General features: G+C 39.0%; 1 pseudogene; it reads left to right on the top strand.

Moving 5' to 3' along the window:
- Positions 1–246: 246 nt before the first annotated feature.
- Positions 247–19,576, top strand: LOC101550934 (vesicle-associated membrane protein-associated protein A-like; annotated as a pseudogene).
- Positions 19,577–21,025: the final 1,449 nt, after the last annotated feature.

Genomic DNA, 21,025 nt, shown 5'->3' with positions numbered 1-21,025 from the left:
CAAAGGAAAATAAACAAAAAGCATTAAAAAAAAAAAGGGATTGGAAATTCACTTCAAGAACTTTACCTGTGTGTAAATAGGAATGTTTCATTAAACTTCCCAGTATAAGGCAGTGAGGATTATCAAATGTGACTAATACGGAAATTTAGAATGAGTACAGAAGAATCCTTAGATATCATTCTATCACATCATCTATATTTATACAAAATAAAACTAAATTCTATTTAGCTTGCCCAGAGTGGCTATATGAGAGAAGAGGATAGTGAAAAGGAATTTGAGCTGTTTATATTACAGCAGTATACCCTAAACAAGGGTCTGCAGTGGTAGGACAGAGTGTACGACATTTGCTTTGCATGCGGCCGACCGGTGTTTGAATCTTCTGTCCCTCAAGGAGATCCCCAAGCTACCCAGAGTATCTCGCAGACACAGCAGAGTCTGGCAAGCTCCCCATGGCATATCCGATATGCCTAAAACAGTAACAACAAGTCTCACAGTGGAGACGTTATTGGTGCCCACTTAAGCAAATCAACGGGATGACACTGATACAGTGATACCCTAAACAAGATATATACTTCTTACTATTCTCTGCTTTCACTGCTTGGATGTTCAGAAAATTAACTTTACTGATTTCATGATGGCTGAATGGGCTAAAAAATTAATGTTCTGAGCTTTCAAATTTCTTCAAATTACATTATGTCAATTTGCATAATTTATGTTATAGCTATTAGCTGACACCAAGTTCATTGTCTCAATACATTTCCATGCTATCATTTTCATAAACAGTGAAACTTATTCTCGAGAACCTTGTAATAATAGAAATAGTTCAATATGTTTAATATATGCCTCAGACAATTAACATTTAATATGTATTCCAATACAAACATCATTTAGAAAACAGAGACTTTTATGTAGTTTAACTTAGTGTAGGCATTCTTTTCATTTCAATGTAAAGTCATTATTTTAAATATTTATCAGTCATGTGTAGTTCAACCTGGATGCTTTATTCACCAATGCTGGTTCTCCTGTCACTGTCTGTATTGACAATACTGAATGTATTGTCACAGTCACTGTCATCCCGTTGATCAACGATATGCTCATGTTGGCCCAGTAGCGTCTCCATTCATCCTAGACCTGAGATTTTAGCATCCTCATTTTACACATCCTACTCAATGATGCCGCATTAGAGGCTCTTTAGGGTCAGGGGAATGAGACCCATCATTGTCACTGTATTTGGCATATGAATACAACATGGGGAGTTTGCCAGGCTCTCCTGTGCAAGTGATAAACTCTCCTAGCTTGCCAGGTTCTCCAAGAGGGAGAACTAAGCCATCAGATATCTTCAGCACACTACCGAGAGCTTAGTTTATCGTCTCTGGATGTTGGCTGTTGATGGGATTACACAGCACCAGTGGCAGTTTCTGGGTGTGACTGCCTAGCTACTGGAAAACGGGAAATCTAGGTGGAAGAGGCCCAGTCCCAATCAGAGCAGCCTTGAAAATCTCTGTCCCTGGTCCCATACACCTGAGTTCCTCTGCCTGTTCCTTCACTCATGAGGCTCATCTGAATGTGTGGAGAGTGTATTAGTGAACAAAAATATTTACAGTCTACAGTTATGATCGAAATAGTTATAAGAAAAACTTTATAATTCTTAGTATATGCCAACTAAACTGAGTATTAATCCTCTCTCCCATTACTTTCATAAAAATATCATAGGTATTTCAATCTAACCTAATGAATTGAAAGTATCTTAAGAGTAAGAAACATGCTCAAAAATCAAAATTTGTTTATGGAAAAAATGAAATCAATGCTGGGAAGTCTGGATCTAAGACCAGTACTTATGAATAATATCATAATGTCACTTAATTACACTAAGTATAAGTTATAATTTTAATTCTTTATGCTAGGATCACCAAAAAAATTAAAATGGTTGCACTGAGATAGAAAGCTATGTAACATAGTATGGAACAAAGACAACTTTAAACTGCAAAATAAGATTTTCTTTTATCATGCAAATAACTCAATTATCATTGGCATTTGATCTAAAAATGTTTAGTGTAAAATTATCTATCCTCAAGTCTTCTTAGATAGTCAAAATTCTTAATATATATGAGAATTATGACAATTTTAGAGCCTGTTTAAAATTTTACAGAGCTAAGGTCAGTGGGGTGATATGGACAGTGTTTTTACACATTGGCCTCTGTCATTCTTTTGATAAATGGTAATTAGCAAATGAAAAGTTTGTTAAAATTAATGAACGAGGTCATATAAAGAAAATCCACTTTTGCAAATGCTAATTCACGAAGCTTTGTTCTAATCTAAAATTCAAGTCTTCACTTTCAATATTCATCAGCATCCTGGTTAGCAATAGTTCTATAGATGCATTTATGCCTTAATACATAAAATCCGTGCTTAAATAAGTTAATAAAGATGAAACCTATTTGGAAAATGTGTTATTAACCAACAATACCAGGTCAAGATTATTTTGAAAACACAACAAAATCAAACAACACTTAAGCAAATGTCAGATTTAAAAAAATTTATTTTTAAAGAAATAGTATATTTGAGACATAGATATTACTATCAGATTCTCTATATTTGCATAGTATTTGATTATTAATCAAATAATTCATAATCTGTGCTAAACTAAAAATGAAAAATAAAAGGCCACCAAGTATTTATTTGAAGTTGAATAATTCAGTTTCAAGTAATAAACTACAATAAGATTTCAGGAGGAGTAAAAGTATAGGATTTGGGAGGAAAATGAAAATAAGTTGATTAAAAATAAAGTTAGTGACTGGAGCAATAGCACAGTGGGTAGGGGATTCGCCTTGTATGCGGTCGACCCAGGTCCAATCCCTGGCATCCCATATAGTCCCCTGAGAACCGCCGGGAGTAAATCCTCAGTGAATGAGCCAGGAGTAGCCCCTGTGCATCACTAGTGTGACCCAAACAGAAAAAAAAAAGGTTAATTAGTTTAGCTAGTCTAAGCACTTTAGTATGTACATTCTAGATTATCCATATTAATCTCTGGATTACAGACTTTATTCAGCAGTCTTAATCATCAAAATACTTATTCTCCTGTTGGTTTCTCAAAAAAATTGTTCCGTAAACAGTTGTCTTACATTCAGGTTACATAACTTTGGGCCATAACAAAAAGACAATGCATTTTATTTACTGTAGCATCTCTGGCTCCATTTTAAAATGCCTCCACAGATTTCACCTTTTCACACCTGTTTCATAGTTTATGTATTGGATAACTGTAACAATCTAGGACGTACATGTAAAGATATGATTAAAATGGATGTGACTCTTGTTAATTCTTAACTCATAAAATTAATATATTTTAAAAACACTAAATATTATTATGCCTGTCTTCAGAAACTCTCGAGCTCATTTGCAAACGTGGTTTGGTACGAGCCTCAGGCAATCACAAGCTAACGTCTGAGCTCGCAAAGCTGTGCAGAGAAGTGATAAAGGAAGACCTCAAAGAAAGAAGAGCAGCAGTGTTGGCTGATACGGCAGAAGCCGGGAAAAGTATTTGCAATACTTGCCTGTCCTTGCCAACTAAAAGACCAAGATGACTGCCTTACGATGTCCTGATGAATCTATCATATCTTCCAGAAGGTCAATGGAGAGGATTATTCACAACTTCTACACGGATCTCTTCGACAGCCACATCCACCTGCCCACATACCAAATTTTGCAGGATGGATACGTTGTTCCCAATGTCCTCCCTTCCAAAATCCGACATTCCATTTCATCGCTTAAGTTGCATACAGCACCTGGTCCAGACAAGGTCAGACTTGATCACCTGAGGAATCTGCCGCCAGTACTCATCAATACATTAGCTTGGCTCTTCACATGCTACCTGTCCATATGCAAGGTTCTATTCCAATGGAAAACCAGCAGGACCGTTCTGTTGTACAAGAAGGGAGACATCCACGATATCAGTAACTATCGCCCAATCTGCCTGTTGTCCATTGTCAACAAGTTGTTCAATTGAGTAATCCTAAATAGAATAGGCAGAACACTAGACAAAGGACAACCAGGTGAACAAGCTGGGTTCTGAAAAGGATTCAGCACTATTGTCCATATCCACACAGTGACCAAGCTTATTGAAGTTTCGTGAGAGTTCAAGATGCTGCTCTGTCTAACGTTCATTGACTTAAAGAAGGCCTTCAATTCTGTTGAGACTGAAGCAGTCTTCAAAGCCATATCCAAAAAGGGTGTTCAAACTCAGTATAACAAGATCCTGTGTGAGCTGTATTGCGGATTCACCATCAGGATCTCACCATTCTAAAAGGAAGTCATCATTGACATAAAGAGAGGGGTTCAGCAGGGTCATACCATTTCACTGAAACTCTTCAGTGCCACCCTTGAGAAAATCATGCGATGACTGGAATAATAAGTTATGGGAGTGAAGATAGACGGTCGGCAACTACACCACCTCTGCTTTGCTGATAACATCATTCTAAAACCACCAAACATTAGCCAAGCAGCGCAAATGCTGACTGATTTCGACCGCAAGAGTGGAAAGGTTGGACTGCAGTTGAATCTCACCAAAACAATATTCATGAAAAACAAAATAGTCCCTGATGTTCCATTTGCACTCAAAAGAAGGAACATCTCTGATTGCAGCAGCTATGTGTACCTGGGTCGAGAACTCAACATGAGGAACAACTTCAAGAGCACCAAAGAAGTGGTTAAGAGGATGAACCTCCGGATCTGGGCACAACATTTCAACTCCACCGTTCTTCCTGTTCTAACTTAAAACTCAGAGATCTGGGTCCTATGAAAACAGGATAAAAACACTACCTGGGTTTCCCAAAAGGGAATGGAAAGAGCAATACTTGGAGTATCACGTTTCACTCAAGTGAGAGAAGAAATCCAGAGTTCTGACCTCTGTTGACGATCAAGAATTAGGGACACTGTCTCATTTGTCAAGACATCAAAAATCAGATGGGCTGGACACGTAGTGATTTAGAGATGACCGCTGGACTAGACCTGTTACCAAATGGATTCCACAGCACATCAAAAGACCATGTGGCCGCCCACCTACGAGATGGTCAGACTTCTTCATCAAAACCCTGAGTGAACGGTTTGAGGCTCTTCGTGTTCCTGGAGCGAGCAGATACCATTAGGCTACACTAGCATGTGACAGGGACAAATGGAGATGTTACTGTTGCCCGCTCGAGCAAATCGAAGATCAATGGGATGACAAGTGACTCTTCTATATAGTTATTATATGTAACTATAGAGTATTACATATGTGTACATACATAAATGTGCATATGTATGCACGCCCCCATATGTACATATATACATGTATGTATGTGTAAAAAATAAAAGGCGTGTGCGCAGAAGGGGGTGATGTGATATTTGTTGTTTGCAGGCTCTCGGGGCGGCCTCTCTCTCTCTCTCTCTCTTGACACTCTCGTTCGGTGCTCTGGAGCTGCTGTGTATGGACCGGATTGGGATGGCTCCTCCTTTGCTCTACTTCTGTGTGTGCCACTGTGCTCTTCTGTTTGTCTCTATGCCTCTGACTCTGTCTCTATAGTCTAGTCTGGTTTCTTCTGATCACTCTTCTGATCTCTCTCTCAGAGCCCTTCTCACTCACTCTCACTTCTGACTCTGACTCTGAGTCTCACTCGCTTTGTGCTCTTTCTTTCCCCTGCTTCTGGCTCCCATGATTCTCTTTTGTTCTTTATTCTGCTTCTGTGTCTTCTCCCTGCTTTTGTGTCTTCTCCTTTGTTTCTGTGTCTTCTCCTTTGTTTCTGTGTCTTCTCCTTTGTTTCTGTGTCTTCGCCTTTACTTCTGTGTCTTCTCTCTTGCTTCTGTGCCTTCTCCTTTGCTGCTGTGTCTTCTCTCTTGCTTCAGTGCCTTCCCCCCTCATCTTCTCTCTTCTATGTCTTCTCTTTCCCCGCTTCTCTTACAGTCTTAGTTTACATAGCAATCACACAGCGTGGAGTCACAAAGGTGGATTGGACATTAGCAAATCAACAAACAAAGAGGGGTGAGACTACTCCTCTGGAAGATTAACAAAATCTCATCTAAGGAGATTACTCCAGATTAATAGTAGATCTGATTAAGGGTGTGATCCAAACAAGAGTGTCACTTTCTTCCTTCCTCAACTAGTAGTCCACTTAAATCACTGTAATATCACTGTCATGCCCTTGCTCATCGATTTGTTCAAGCGGGCACTAATAACATCTCTCATTGAGAGACTTATTGTTACTGTTTTTGGCATATCCAATACGCATGGGTAGCTTGCCAGGCTCTGACGTGTGGGCTCCGTACTCTCAGTAGCTTGCCAGGCTCTCCAAGAGGGGCGGAGGAATCGAACTCAGGTCAGCCACGTGAAAGGTGAATGCCCAAACACTGTGCTATTGTTTCAGCCCATAGTCCACTTAAATAGTTGTAGTAAATCTACTTCAAATATTTCTAGCAATGCCATTTTGTATGAGCACAGTAAGAGATATATCAAACTTAAAGTTTGGTTCTTTCTGAGGATATCTCACTATATATTCCAGACCACAGTCCTCAGGCCATGTTAGTCTTCCTAATGCCAGCAGGGTCCTACTCTCGTCGTTACTTTTGGATCATGACAGCATTTGTCTATGACCATGCTCTCAACTTACAGTTGAGTATTGTGGTGCTTTGGCTTGGCCCATTTCGATGCCAGGGTAGCTCACAGCTTTCCCTGGGTCCCTTCCATCCCTTGTTGGGACCCTGCTTTTGGGGTGGTAGGAAGTAAGGGCAACTGAGTCTAGAAAGCAGATGCCCAGGAGTAAATATTATTGGAGTCATTCAGCTCCCAAGTTACAAAGCATAGTATTAACTGTCTTCCTGTGTCCATACAGAGAGAGCATTGCTTTAAGGTAAACTAAGTTCCCTACAGCAAGGCTGAGAGGACAAACCCAATGTTATCCTACATGTATGTATTCATGTATATATACACATATAAATAATATATATATCAAAAGTTGTTGCCACATCAAATTCTCTCTATTTGGGTCCCTTTTATCTGGCACCCTTCGGACTCCTTGGATCTGGATGTCCGCATTCTCTAGTTCTGGGAATTTCTTTGCAATGATGTCTTTAATTGTGTTTTTTTCCATTGGGATTAGTTCCCTGTGCTTCTGGTACTCCAATGATTCTTATGCTGTTTCTCCTGAGGTCATCCCCTAGGACTAATTCGCTCTAGAGTCATTTTGAGGTCTTTTGCCATTATTTGTTGTTGCCTATGTGCTTTCTGCAGGTTGTCTTCAAGCTCACTTATTCTGTCTTCGGCTGTAGTCATTCTACTATTGAGGGCTCCTACAGGATTTTTTATTTCATTCACTGATTCTTTTAATTGTGTCACTTCTGTTCATAGCTTTGAAATCTCTGCTCTCATTTCTTCCTGGATAATCTTGGTGGCCCGTTCCAATGCTGCATCCATATCCTCCCTTAATTTATTGGATGTTCGTTCCATAGTTGCTTTGAGTTCATCAACCATCTTGAAGATTTCCTCTCTGAATTCTTTATCCGAGAGGAGGTTGTATTTCTGGGAAGTCACTGCTGAGGTTACTGAGATTCTCCCTTCCATCTCTCCCGGTGATGGGGATTTTCACTGTTTGTTCATGTTGTTATGGGTTTTACTATCAGGAGCTCTCCTTAGCTTGAGAGGGGCCTTAACTGAAGATGTGGGGCTATGATCTTTTCACAAAGGACTTTATGTGCAGCTTGATGTGTTCACTCACAGTTTTTGTGAAATCAGGCTAGGCCAGGCTAGTTGACTATTAACATATAGTGACTAAGATGACCTGGGTATTCTTCAGAGGAATTATCAAATATCAGAGGAGAGATTATCAAATTCTCTCTACATGAACTCTCTCAAGCAAGCCTTGAGTCGTATACATATTTGTGTTTGTATATGTATATTGTGTTTGTATATGTGCATATGTGCTCAGGGCTTACTTGGCTTACCTACTCCTGGCTTTGTACTCAGGAATAACTCCTGGTGGGGACTAATGAGACCATCAAATTGTAAGCGTCAATTCAGTGTTGACTGCATGCAAGGCAATTGCCTTACAAGATCTATTATTTCTCTTGTCCTCCCTATATATACATATGTGTGCACATGCACATATATGTACATATTGCTAATTATGTGTGAACTTTTATTGGCAGGAGAATTATATTTTAATATACTATGATAAGAAAAATGAGCAAAACATGCTTCTTTTCAAGATAATTTATAATGTCAAGTGAGGCATGGGAGTAATGAGATTAATAATAGAAAGTATAGATTTATTCACTTACTGCATGATAAATCATGACAAGTCATTAGAGTCATTTAATTCTGATGCCATAAAACCATGTGATGGTAGGGGCTGGAGAGATAGCACAGCGGGTAGGGCGTTTGCCTTGCACGCGGCCGACCCGGGTTCAAATCCCAGCATCCCATATGGTCACCTGAGCACGGCCAGGGGTAATTCCTGAGTGCAGAGCCAGGAGTAACCCCTGTGCATCGCCAGGTGTGACCCAAAAAGCAAAAAAAAAAAAAAAAAAAAAAAAAAAACCATGTGATGGCTTAGAGAATGGATGGTATTATTTAGAACAGTTCATGTCTAGTTGATGAGTTAAAATTAAGTCAGAGTTGTTACTAATGTTCTAAAATTGTTTTACATTAATAGAAGTCTGGCAACTTTGAATGGAGTGTAAATCATATAAAAATTGAATACTCCCTTTTAAGATACCAGTACTGCATAGAGAGAACATTTTAACCTAGTGTATTTTACAATTTATAATTCATGCTGATCATTTACATAAATCATATCAATAACACTAACAGTAGAATTAATATGTAGTCATAAAACAATATAAGCATACTTTCTAATGAGGTTGTCTATAATTGCTTATATTTAGTAATCTTAAAAATACTATTGTAATTATATTAATGATTTTATCTAATCATTAGGTTAAGGTATATACCTTCTTAAATACTCAGATGTTACAAAGGAATATTTTTTGCCCCTTCACTATAACTATAGCTAATTTTTCTAGAATTGCCCACTCTTATGATTTTACTGGTTAATCATTGAGAGATACTTCAAGTATATTTAGTGTATTTTGTTTTAAGAGTTATTGCTATATATTTTATTTAATTCATTTTGGAAACAACTTTATATAGTTTATAAATAATTTCTTATTAAATGAATTACCTATTCTGCATGTGAGATATGTGAATAATCCTAGTTTTTACCATTACTTTTAGTACATTATTTTAAACATAATTTTGGCATAAATCTAAAAGTATTAATTAATAAATAAATATCTAAGATTTCTAGTTTTCCTTCTCTTCAGAGCTATTGCTAATGTTTTGTGATTTCTAGAATAATTTAAACACATGCTCAATTTTATAGCTTAACAGCAATAAAATAGTTGTTTACCTTATAATTCAGGATCATACATAACTCAGTTCCTTCTATAATTGTGTGAATCACTCATTAAATATATTCCACTTTTTGTCCCTGAGCTTTACATTAGTAATCCCTGACTGCTGAACCAGGGTTAAGGTCTGAGCACTGCTGTGTATGGAAGGATAAAAGAATAAGGTTCTATTTATCAGTAATAATTCCTCATAATGAATTAAAAGTGGCTCAACAGTCAGAAAGAAAAATAATCTCAAAACCAAAACAACAAAATCATAGATGTTATAAAATAAAGTTGGCCTCGGACAAATTTAACAGTTAAAGTATTATTATTCAGAAATCTAGTCACATAGATTTTATAAGTCACAAAGTAAAATGTGCAGGCTAAAACATCCTAATCTTAGAGATATAAAAAGATTAAACTTGACCTACATCATATGGACCAAAATTTTCTCTTTTTTAATTCTGCTCTGCAAAATTCAATCCCACAGTGATTCCTTCTTTCTAAATAACACTTTCTTTCAGTGATTACTGAAATGCTTATTAAGGACCTACAGAAGGTGTGAAAACAATTGAGAAGATTAACTTGGCACATAAGAATCTATGTCTGATCATCTCATCTTTTTAGTTTCATTTATTAGAATCAAGCCTGGCACATAACATGATATGATGAATAAAACACAAATATGACAAGAGTCAATCTATCCAGCGTCACAGTTTATTAAAGCTTCATTAATCAAAACATTGTAATAGAAAATCAATGAAACAAAGAAGGGACATTAGAAATTAACTAGTTCAAATTTTCCCATTTGATTTTGACAAAGTTGGAACATAAATTTAAAACAGGAAGAATAAATCATGTTCCAACAAATGGTGCAAGAACAGTCAGATAACCATGCATCATGAAAATGAATTAAGCTTACATTTTAATAAAACAATACCTAATTTTGGGTCAGAGTTTTGCAAGCAGCCACCTCAGCTTTATTCCTGAGTATGACAAATGGTTCCCAAGTCACACCAAGAGGGATACCTGAACAGAATGGGGAAAAGTTCTGAGCATAGCTGGATGTGGCCCTGTGCCCCAACCCCAAATATATGCATAGTTACACAGATGCAGAAAAAGAAAAAGACTGAATAAGAGAAATATGCAAAATTGCTTGGAAGTTAGCGCCTACAAAGCTTTTTTTATTAGATATGAAGGCATGTCTTCTAGAAGAGATTATCGATGAAAAAGAGAGTATAAATTAAAGGTTTTTGCTCAGCAAAATACATTTTTTTTTTGCTTACACCCGGAGATCCACAGGGGTTACTCCTGGCTCTGTACTCAGAAATTTCCCCTGGCGGTGCTCAGGGCACCATATGGATGCTGGGAATCAAACCCAAGTCGGCCGCATGCAAGGCAAATGCCCTACCCACTGTGCCATCACTCCAGCCGTGGCAAAATACACTTTTAAGATGAAGAAAGGTGAATTTATAGAATTAAAGAAGATTTGTCAACCAAGTATCTGATATATAGAGGCTTTAAACATTTTTGAACCAAGAATAACAATAAATTAGAAAGGACAGAGGATAAGGAGGTATATTTTGTTGAATAAAATATAAGCTGACAAATATATACTCTTGTAAGGGGTGCAATATCCTAATCTAGGAGGGAAAGTTAAAGGCAAAATGAAACAACTCACAATGAGGAATCTCTGTACGCCTGTCAGAGTAGGTAGTATTTAGTGCAAAATCACGACAATTCTAGAATAATATGAAGAATGTGATATGTACTGCATCACTTGTAGAGTACTTCTAGGAATATAAAGCATGTAAAGTGACAGGAAATTAATTTAAAAGTTTCCAAAATATTAGAAATACAAAGAGTTAGCCTCAAAATCAGCATTTCTATTTGTCACAAAGAAACCAAATAATTTTGCACAGGTATAAACATATTTATAAAAACTTTATTCACTTCCCGCTGCCGTCTGCGTCTCCCGAGTTTCTGAAGTCACTCCCTGCTCGCCCTGTGCACCCCGTCTCCCGAACCGGCTTGTAACTGTGCACGTCCATCAGGTACGAGGACCATCCCTCGGCCACGCCCTCCCGTCCCCCCCATCAAAAGGAAGACACTGGGGGCGTGGCCTGTGTCTTAGTGGGCGTGGTCTAAAAGTGGGCGTGGCCTCCTCTCAGAGCGGCCAACGCTAACGCGGCCGCAGTTATTCTTTGCTACCTCAGCTCAATCCGTACTGTGTATTCCTTTGAAAACTCACTTTTGCGAGCTCAAACATTTACGCAAAATAGCCATTAGTTTAGGCTGACAGTATAAAAGCTATCAGTGAATAAGGGAAGTTTAGCACAATCGGAGCCCCTTCTTCCCACAAAAAGGAAGAGGAATAAATAACTACAAGGTTCCAACTCTACACTTCCGTGACAATATGAAGAAGTAGCGAAAATCCCCTCCACCAAGAGAGGGAGAAGAAAAGATACTAGAAACCTCAAAAGAGTCTCCCAACATCTACGACCTCTCAGATAAACAATTCAGAGAGGAAATCTGGAGGAGAGTCGACCTACTCCAAGCAACTATGGAACAGACATCCAATAAATTAAGGGAGGAGATGAATCAAGCGCTGGAACGGTCTACCAAGAAAATACAGGAAGAAATGAGAGCAGAAATGAGAGCAGAAATTTCAAACCTTCGAACCGAAGTCTCACAAATAAAGCAATCGGTAGATGAAATAAAAATCTCACTAGATGCCCTCAACAGCAGAATGACTACAGCCGAAGACAGAATCAGCGAGCTTGAGGATGAGCTTCAGAAAGCTTACAGACAGCAACAAATAATGGCCAAAGACCTCAAAATGGCTATAGAGCGAATCAGAGCCCTGGGGGATGACTTCAAGAGGAACAACATAAGTATCATTGGAGTACCAGAACCACAGGGAAGTAACCCCAATGAAAAAAACATAGTCAAAGACATCATTACTAAGAAATTCCCAGAGCTGGAGAAGGCAGGCGTCCAGATACAAGAAGTCCGAAGAGTGCCACCAAAAAGAGTCCCAAATAAAAAGACTCCAAGGCATATCATAGTCTTGAATGGCGGATGCTGTAGATAGAGACACAATTCTACAAGTAGCAAGGTCAAAGAGGGAAATCACATACAAAGGAGCACCCCTCAGATTTACGGCCGATCTGTCAGAAGAAACCCTCCAAGCCCGAAGACAATGGTGGGACATAGTGAAAAAACTCAACGAAATGAATGCCTCACCAAGAATACTTTATCCAGCTAAACTCTCACTCAAACTCGAAGGAACCATACACTATTTCTCGGATAAACAACAGCTCAGGAACTTCATAGACTCAAAACCAATCTTGAAAGAAGGTCTAAAGGGGCTACTGTAAGACAAGGAGGAGCCCCATAAGAACAACAAATCCCACAGAAAGATGACACAAAACCACATCACAATAATCTCTCTCAATGTCAATGGCCTAAATGCACCTATCAAAAGACACAGAGTGGCTAAATGGATCCGGAAATTAAACCCAACATTCTGTTGCCTGCAAGAAACACACCTGAACAAACAGAGTAAACATAGACTCAAAGTCAAAGGATGGAAAACAATCCTCCAAGCAAACAACCCCCTTAAAAAAGCTGGAGTGGCCATCCTGGTATCCGACAACATAGATTTCAGGATGAAAAAGATCAAAAGGGACAGCGAAGGTCATTTTCTGTTTATCAAGGGATATGTACAACAGGAAGAAATCACACTCTTAAACGTATATGCTCCTAACAAACGACCGGCTAAATATTTAAAACGACTCCTAACAGACTTCAAAGAGGACATCACCAACAGCACAATTGTAGTCGGAGACTTCAATATGGCCTTATCACCTCTAGATAGATCCACAAGAACAAAACTCAACAAGGAAACACTGACTCTGAATGAAGAAATTGAAGAGAGAGGCCTAATAGACCTATACAGGGCCTTACACCCCAAAAAGAAAGAATACACATTCTTTTCCAGTGCACATGGAACATTTTCAAAAATAGACCATGTACTGGGCCCCAGAACATACCTCAATAGAATCGGAAAAATAGAAATTGTATCAACCATCTTTTCAGACCACGATGCGCTGAAGATAGAAGCTAACCACCCACAAATACGGAAAATCAAATCAAACACCTGGAAATTAAACAATTCCATGTTGAACAATGAGTGGGTCAAGAAGGAAATCAAGGAAGAAATCAAAAGATACTTAGAAACAAATGAGAATGAAGACACGAGCTACCAAAACCTATGGGACGCAGCTAAAGCCGTGTTAAGGGGAAAATTTATAGCTCTCCAAGCATTCCTCAGGAAGGAAGAAAGGACCCACATAGATAGCTTGACTTCACGACTCAAGACCCTAGAAAAGGACCAGAAAAAGGACCCCAAACCAGACCGAAGGAAAGAAATAATAAAAATTAGAGCAGAAATTAATGACATCGAAACCAAAAAAACAATCCGAAAGATCAATGAAACAAAGAGTTGGTTCTTTGTGAAAATAAATAAGATTGATAAACCGCTAGCAAGTCTTACAAAGAAAGAAAGAGAGAAAACTCTAATAAATCGAATCAGAAATGAAAAGGGGGACATCATAACAGAAACCAGTGAGATTCAAAAGATCATTAGAGACTACTTTGAAGGTCTTTACGCCACAAAAAAGGAGAACCTAAAAGAAATGGATGGATTCCTTGATTCCTACAATCTCCCAACACTGAAGAAAGAAGACCTGGAATACCTGAATAGACCCATCAATGTTAAGGAAATTGAAACTGTAATCAAAAACCTCCCCAAAAACAAAAGCCCAGGCCCAGATGGTTTCACTGGCGAATTCTTCCAAACATTTAAAGAAGACCTATTGCCTGTTTTCCTCAAACTTTTCCAGGAAATTGAAAAAACAGGAACTCTCCCAAACAGTTTCTATGAAGCACATATCTCCCTAATACCAAAAGCAAACAAAGACACCACTAAGAAAGAAAATTACAGACCAATTTCCCTGATGAACACGGATGCGAAGATCCTCAACAAAATACTAGCAAATAGGATCCAACAACTCATCAAAAAGATCATACATCACGACCAAGTGGGATTCATCCCAGGGATGCAAGGATGGTTTAACATTCGGAAATCAATCAACATAATCCAGCATATCAACAAAAGCAAAGATAAAAACCATATGATCATATCAATAGATGCAGAGAAAGCATTTGACAAGATCCAACATCCTTTCATGATGAAAACCCTCGCCAAAATGGGGTTTGGAGGAACTTTCCTCAAGATAGTCGAAGCCATCTATCACAAGCCTACGGCAAGCATTATCCTCAACGGGGAAAAACTAAGGGCCTTTCCTCTGAGATCAGGCACAAGACAAGGATGCCCACTCTCACCACTCCTCTTCAATATAGTACTGGAAATACTTGCGATAGCTATTAGACAAGAAAAAGAGATTAAGGGCATCCAGATAGGAAGGGAAGAAATCAAACTCTCACTATTTGCAGACGACATGATACTATATCTAGAGAAGCCTAAAACCTCTACTAAGAAACTCTTAGAAACAATAGACTTATACAGTAAAGTTGCAGGCTACAAAATCAATACCCAAAAATCCATGGCCTTCATATATGCAAACAATGAGGCAGAGGAAAGGGACATGAAAAAAGCAATCCCATTCACAATCGTGCCCCAGAAAATCAAGTACCTCGGAATCAGCTTAACCAAGGAAGTAAAAGACCTTTACAAAGAAAACTACATAATGCTACTCCATGAAATCAAAGAGGACATGAGGAAATGGAAACATATACCCTGCTCGTGGATAGGGAGAATTTGTTGTCAAAATGGCAATACTCCCTAAAGCATTATACAGATTCAATGTGATCCCTATAAATATACCCATGACACTCTTCAAAGAAATGGATCAAGCAATCCTAAAATTCATATGGAATAACAAACGTCCAAGGATAGCTAAAACAATTCTTGGGAAAAAGATGATGGGAGGCATCACCATCCCCAACCTCAAACTTTACTACAAAGCAGTAACAATTAAAACAGCATGGTACTGGAACAAAGGCAGAGTCGTAGACCAATGGAACAGGGTGGAATATCTCTACACACAACCCCAAATGTATGACCATCTAATCTTTGATAAGGGAGCAAGAGATGTGAAGTGGAGTAAGGAAAGCCTCTTTAACAAATGGTGCTGGCACAACTGGACAACCACATGCAAAAAAATGGGTTTAGACCTTGACCTGACACCATGCACAAAAGTCAGATCAAAATGGATTAAAGACCTCAACATTAGACCACAAACCATAAGGTACATTGAAGACAAGGTCGGCGAAACCCTCCACGATATTGAAGATAAAGGTATCTTCAAAGGTGACACGGAACTAAGCAATCTAGTAAAAACAGAGATCAACAAATGGGACTACATTAAACTAAAAAGCTTCTGCACCGCAAGAGATACAGTGACCAGAATCCAAAGACTATCCACAGAATGGGAAAGGATATTTACACAATACCCATCAGATAAGGGGTTGATATCAATGGTATATAAAGCACTGGTTGAACTCTACAAGAAGAAAACATCCAACCCCATCAAAAAATGGGGCCAAGAAATGAACAGAAACTTTACCAAGGAAGAAATACGAATGGCCAAAAGGCACATGAAAAAGTGCTCTGCATCACTAATCATCAGAGAGATGCAGATCAAAACAACCATGAGATACCACCTCACACCACAGAGACTAGCACACATCCAAAAGAACAAAAGCAACCGCTGTTGGAGAGGATGTGGGGAGAAAGGGACCCTTCTTCACTGCTGGTGGGAATGCCGACTGGTTCAGCCCTTCTGGAAAACAATTTGGACGACTCTCAAAAAATTAGATATTGAATTCCCATTTGACCCAGCAATACCACTGCTGGGAATATATCCCAGAGAGGCAAAAAAGTACAATCGAAACAACATCTGCACATGTATGTTCATCGCAGCACTGTTTACAATAGCCAGAATCTGGAAAAAACCCGAATGCCCCAGAACGGATGACTGGTTGAGGAAACTTTGGTACATCTATACAATGGAATACTATGCAGCTGTTAGAAAAAAGGAGGTCAAGAATTTTGTAGTCAAGTGGATGGGCATGAAAAGTTTCATGCTGAGTGAAATGAGTCAGAAAGAGAGAGACAGACATAGAAAGATTGCACTCATCTATGGTATATAGAATAACAGAGTGGGAGACTAACACCCAAGAACTGTAGAAATAAGTACCAGGAGGTTGACTCCATGGCTTCGAGGCTGGCCTCACGTTCCGGGGAAAGGTCAACTCAGAGAAGCGATCACCAACTACATTGTAGTCGAAGGCCATGTGGGGGAAGGGAGTTGCGGGCTGAATGAGGGCTAGAGACTGAGCACAGAGGCCACTCAACACCTTTATTGCAAACCACAACAGCTAATTAGAGAGAGAGAACAGAAGGGAATGCCTTGCCACAGTGGCAGGGTGGGGTGGGGGGGAGATGGGATTGGGGAGTGTGGGAGGGACACTGGGTTTACGGGTGGTGGAGAATGGGCACTGGTGAAGGGATGGGTTCCCGAACTTTGTATGAGGGAAGTATAAGAACAAAAGTGTATAAATCTGTAACTGTACCCTCACAATGATTCTCTAATTAAAAATAAATAAATTTAAAAATTAAAAAAAAACTTTATTCATGATAATAAAAAGAAAATTAAAAACAATAAAGGTTAAAAATCAAATATAAATTTCATTCTTTAATTAAAAAGTCAGGTGTCCATTCCATGAATGTGGAATACTTTCTCAGACATAAAGAAATTAATTGAGATACATGCCACAAACGGAGCTACTCTCACGAATGATACTTGGTGAAAACCAAAAGTCACTTCCCCAAATTTGTAAATTATATTAATCTACTTATGGAAGAGTCATAGAATGAAAAAAAAATTATAAATAGGTTTAATTTTTCCTATGTAATAAAGGGATGGTGGGGGAGACTGGAAATATATGTGTGTTTTGTGGTCTATAAAAATTCAATACAATAAGTCCTTTATGATCAAAGGGTTCATATAGTGGATGCATCAATGTTTATTCCTGGGGAGAAAATACTACCATGTGCAATAATTTAACTGTGGCTTAAGGTGCTTAATACCTTTTCATTTTATAGATAAAATAAATATTGTAGTCTGTAGGATAACATTGGGTTTGTTCTTTTAGCCTTGCCGCAGGGTACTTAGTTTACCTTTTAAGGTAAACTAAGAATACCTGGAGCAATGGCTTTTCAGTATGGACACAGGAAGACAGTTGATATTATGCTTTGTTACTTGGGAGCTGATTGACTCCAATAATATTTACTCCTGGGCATCTGCTTTCTAGATTCAGTTGCCCTTAGTTCCTAACACCCCAAAAGCAGGGTCCCAAGGAGGGACAGAATGGACCCAGGGCAAGCCGTCAAGTTACCCTGGCATAGAAATGGGCCAGGCCAAAGCACCACGATACTCAACTATAAGTTGAGAGCATGATCATAGACAAATGCTGTCATGATCCTAAAGGAACGACAAGACTAGGACCCTGCTGGGGTTAGGAAGACTAACGTAACCTGAGGACTGTGGTCCAAGCAGAAGCAAGGAGAAGAGACAGAAGTGGAGAGAAGAAACAGAGGCAAGACAGAAGACAGAAGAGAATTCACAGAAGCAAGAGGGAAGACACGGAAGCAGAGAGAAGACACAGAAGCAGAGACAGAGAGGTCAGAAGAGACCAGAGGAGAGACTACAGAGACAGAGATAAAGAGAGATAGAGAGACAGAAGAGAGCACAGCAGCACTCACAAAAGCAGAGCACAAGGAGGAGCCATCCTGATTTGGTACATACACAGTGACTAGAAAGCACCGAACATGAGCAGTGCGCTCTAGAGAGAACTGCCCTGAGAGCCCACGAACAACAGAACACAACACACAAATCACCCCCCTCCTACACACGTATTTTGTGCCGGGGGCGCGTGGTGGTGCAGGGTGACCCAGTTTGGAGCCCCGTGGTGGGTAGGGGCACCAGGGAGCGAGGTAGCAGAGGGTAAGCGGCCCGATTAGACAGCGCTTTGGGCTTTAGGATGACCGGGGAGAAGCTGGACGACGGCTGAGTGCGTTTCACTGGAGCAAATTTATGATGTATGGTTTCCCATAATTGTACTGGAGAAAAGGGATTCTTTCTTTTTTGGGGGTCACACCCGGCGATGCACAGGGGTTACTCCTGGCTCATGCACTCAGGAATTACTCCTAGTGGTGCTCAGGGACCATATGGGATGCTGGGAATCAAACCTGGGTAGGCTGCTTGCAAGGCAAACGTCCTACCCGCTGTGCCATCATTCCAGCCCCTGGAAAAAAAGGGATTCTAAAATTCCAAGCCCCTTCACAGATGCAGTCACTACAAAGTCTTAAATTGCAAAATCCATCGGATAGAAAAGTATGTTTCAAACTGAAGACTCTAGCACCTAGTCGCTATTTCTGCCGTGTTTTCGTAGGTACTGTGTGAGGTACTGTGTGAGGCCCAACAGTAGAGTCGGTACTGTGTGAGGCCCAACAGTGGAGTTATTGACCGAGGGTCAACTGTGACCGTTAATTGATGCTTCAGCCTTTTGACTATGATCCCAATGAAAAGAGTAAACACAAGTCAATGGTATAGACAATCTTTGCTCCACCAAACATTACAGATAAGGAAGCTGTGCGGAAAGAGGCAAAACCTGATGAACTGATGGATTCTAAATTGAGATGTGTTTTTGCACTGCTCCGTGAAAACGATGGATTGAATGATATGGGACCTAGCAAGGCTGTTCCACTGAATGCGTCTAAGCAAGATGGACCATGCCAGAACCGCATAATGTTTCACTCAATGAGACTGAAACAAGGGAACTCATGGAAGAGTGTAAATTACTTCAGGGAGAAAAGATGAAGCTATCAGAGGAAAATCAACATCTGAGAGATGAAGGCTTACGGCCTAGAAAGAAAGCGTGTTTGGATAAACCTGCATCAAACTCAGCTGCGTCCTTCAGAGATAATGTCAGCAGTCCTCTTCCTTCCCTCCTTGTTGTGATTGCAGATATTTTCATTGGGTTCTTTCTAGGGAAACACATCTTGTAGAGTGAAGCGTGCTGAGAGCTATTTATTTCTTTTTTTTCCCTCTTGACCAGAAAAGATTTGTTTACCTGCCATTTCATTGGTAATATGGCCCACCGTGACCATTTTGTGTGTGTGTATGTGTGTGTGTGTGTGTGTGTGTGTGTGTGTGTGTGTGTGTGTGTACAGGTCCATATAGGCTTTGCCTTTAATGATCTCTTACAGTTAGACAAAACAATAAAAAATACAAAACTGTTTGGCTACTGGACAAAAATTGTATATTATCACATCATCCCTAGCAGATGTCCGTTGCACCTTCAGTCCTTTATGAAATTCATAAATAAAGAATTGTTCTTTGTGGTTTTAATAAGAGTTCAAGAATTGTTCAGAGTCCTGTAAATGCAATTTTAATAATCCTTTTAAATTTTATCTGTTGCTGTTACCTCTTGATATATGATTTATTTAGATTGCTAATCCCACTCATTCAGGAAATGCCAAGAGGTAGTCTATGGGGGAAATGGTGCCTCTTACAAGTGTAAAGTTTCTCCTTTACCTTTGCTAATATCATGGCAGAATTTTTCTTACCCCTTGTGAGACAGTTGTCAACTGAGTTTTTCATCCTTACAATCCTGCCCCATGTATTTAACATGAAAGAAAATAAAACTGTTAACAGATTCTCGCTCAAAAAAAAAAAGAAAAGTTTAGAAACTTTTAAAAGAAAAATCATAAATTAATTTACTTCAATAACATTTCACATTATAATAGAATAATATAGATATTTTAATAATAATCCCTAGGTATTTATATCTTATCTGAAATGTCAAGATTTCAAAATTTCTGAAATTTCTGAAATTTTGAAATTTTCCACAACTACTACAAATATCATATGCATATTATAGTAATTTTAGAAACTAATATTTTGTTAGATCATTTAAAATTTTTCTTTCCTAGAAAATGAAATTTCCTTTTAAATGCTGTAAAAGACCTCTAGTATAGCAGATGGCATTTGTCTTGCACACAGGCAACATAGGTTCAATCCCTGGCATCCCACAGGGTTCTCCAAGTCTGCCAGGAATGATCCCTGAGCACAATGCCAGGAGTAAACCCTGAGTACTGCTAGGTATGACAAAACAACTACAACAAAGTTAGGTAAAAAGCTTATAAATTACATTATCATACACTTTACGATAACGTATATTATTGTATATGTAATTTATGATTTTTAACCAAAAAGAAGCATATTGGACCTGTGGAATAATTTAACAGGTAAGACATTTTCTTTGCATGCAGTTGACCTGCTCCAATCTTCAGCAACACATATGGTCCCCTGTATCTGTCATGAGTGATTTCTGAGCACAGACCAAGGAATAACCTCTGACAACTGCTGGTGGGGTCCCCCCAAAAAACAAAACAAAATTGGAATGTACTACTTTATTACTTACTAATAACTATTATCTAAAGATTATAAGAAAT

This window comes from Sorex araneus, chromosome 1, assembly GCF_027595985.1.
Source record: "Sorex araneus isolate mSorAra2 chromosome 1, mSorAra2.pri, whole genome shotgun sequence".
Taxonomy (NCBI): domain Eukaryota; kingdom Metazoa; phylum Chordata; class Mammalia; order Eulipotyphla; family Soricidae; genus Sorex; species Sorex araneus.
The sequence above is the reverse complement of the archived record's forward strand: the minus strand, read 5'-3'. Positions and strand labels throughout refer to the sequence as shown.